The following is a 2,460-nucleotide window of genomic DNA, read 5'->3' as shown; positions in this document are numbered from 1 at the left end:
GGTAGCCACTAGCCACGTGGGGCTACTACATGACTCTTGAGATGTAGCTAGTCTGAATTACGATATGCTACACGTAAAACACACAGTGGATTCTGAAGACTTAGTATGAAAAAATGTAAAATATCTCCTTCATAATTTTATATGCTGATTACATGTTGAATTGATAATACCTTGGATTATTGGGTTAAATAAAATATATTATTAAAATTGATTTCACCTGTATCTTTTTACTTTTTAAAATGTGGCCACCGAGGGGCCAGCTTGGTGGTGTAGCAATTAAGTTTGCATGCTCTGCTTCAGCAGCCTGGGGTTTGCAGGTTCAGATCCCAGGTGCCGACCTATGTATTACTCATCAAGCCATGCTGTGGCAGTGTCCCACATACAAATAGAGGAAGATGGGCACAGGTGTTAGCTCAGGCCAATCTTCCTCACCAAAAAAAAAAAAGAAAATTATGACTACTGGAAAATTTAGTATGACATATGTGGCTCGCATGACATTCCTACTGGACAGTGCTGCTCTAGACCCTTTTTCCAGAAACATTCACATGCATACATACCCACATAATTTTGTACATAATTTCAGGAACGGGTGGGAGTGCCCTAAATCCCACCCACAGGCCGAGCCCCAAATCAAGACTCTCTGAGTCAGGAATTTCATGGTTTTCTCCAGATCCAGCATTTACCACCCCATCACTGCACAGATGGGGACACTGAGCACCCAGCTCTCCTCCTAGGACAACCAGCTGACCTCAGGGGCCCTGTCCTTTGGGGATGTGGGGCTGCCTGGCCCTCCCATATTGGTGTGGAGGGCTGGCACTGGGGTCACCTCATGGAGGGTGATGCTGCAGCTCTGCCTTTCCAGGCCCCCCCAACTTGTTCCAGATGGAGTCCCTATCAGTTTAGGGAGACGTGAATTCACTCCCCAGGGGCATGTACTTCCTCAGGACTCCTGTGTTCCCAGGACTGGCCCGCCATGGAGGCCACCGATGACCAAGGTAGTCCTGGCGGGTGGGCTCCAGGCCAGGCTGAGCCCAGTCTGGGAAGGGGGCCAGGGCTTTCGGCCCAGAGAGCAGAATCCTGGCCTCTGCCACTCACCAGCTGGGTGACTTTGTCCATTGCTGCTTCTTTTTTTTTTTTTTATAATTTTATTTATTTATTTATTTTTCCCCCAAAGCCCCAGTAGATAGGTGTATGTCATAGCTGCACGTCCTTCTAGTTGCTGTATGTGGGATGTGGCCTCAGCATGGCCGGAGAAGCAGTACATCGGTGCGCGCCCAGGATCTGAACCCGGGACGCCAGCAGCGGAGCACGCGCACATAACCGCTAAGCCACGGGGCCGGCCCCATCCATTGCTTCTTCTATGAACCACTTTGGAATAAGCTGTTCTTCGTAGCTTTCTACGTTTTACATTTGCTTGTTCACTAGATTTTACATCTGGTTCATGCAAATTAGAGGTATTTCTCATTTGATTATTTTTCACTTGTTCATAGACCATTATTAATTTTCTTCTTTGGCTGATTCTATAATAATACATTTTAGATCCATTTGTAATAATTTAACATTAATTTGCTTTCATTTGCCTCGAAAAACAAATATATTGTTCAATTATATAGTGAATTGACATGAAAATGACTGAATTCATGTCATTTCAGGAGAACATTTAGTGCTATTGTGCACACTGAATAGTTTAAACAGGTAGGTGACTTCACAAAGCTGTTTTCTGTAATATTGATAGTTTAAGAGTTTCCTGATTGGTCCCTTTTACCTTTATTACAAAGTGTGAAATTCGAGTCTAACAGAAATCCTCTAAACTCCCAGGACCAGCCAAACAGCCTCAAGTGAGGCTGAACTTGAGGGGCAGGGGCCCAGAACCAGAGAGTCCGAGCCCCCTGTAGCTCTCTGAGGCCTGCTTGGGGCATGTGGGGGGGAAGCCCTAGAACAGTACCCCCGCTGTGACTGTCCTTATTGTTGTTCCGGACTCCTGGCTGCACAGAACTACCCGGAGGTCTGGTCCCTCGTCTGCTCTCATTTGCTCAGCCCTCCTCCCCAGAGGCTGGCCTGGCTCAGTCTGGGGCTGGGCTGCAGCTCTGCCCCCACCCTGTCCTCTGCCCTCAGTCTCAGGGGAACCAGCTACCTGCCGCTGCTTCCGGGACTTGTCTCTCCTCCTTGCTGCATCTGCAGTGCTGACACCCCAGCTCTGGAAGGGGTGCTCCACCTGTGGCTCCTGGAGCCCTGCCAGAGGTTTCTGGAGATGCTGATTGACTCAGCCTCTTGGGGAAGAAGAGAAGATGATGGGCTGGGGGAGTGACCTGAGGGTGGAGCCCCAACCTGTTTATAGAAGTGTGGCTCCTTGGAGGCTGGCAGATTCACGGTCACTCCCAACCCACTGGAATAGTCGCTGTCAGCTAGCCAGGGAGCTGGCGTCTTGGCAGGAGCTGCAGTGGAGCTGGAAGGGTTGGC

This window comes from Ceratotherium simum, chromosome 3 (genome assembly GCF_057802395.1).
Source record: "Ceratotherium simum simum isolate JZ-2026a chromosome 3, ASM5780239v1, whole genome shotgun sequence".
Taxonomy (NCBI): domain Eukaryota; kingdom Metazoa; phylum Chordata; class Mammalia; order Perissodactyla; family Rhinocerotidae; genus Ceratotherium; species Ceratotherium simum.
The sequence above is the reverse complement of the archived record's forward strand: the minus strand, read 5'-3'. Positions refer to the sequence as shown.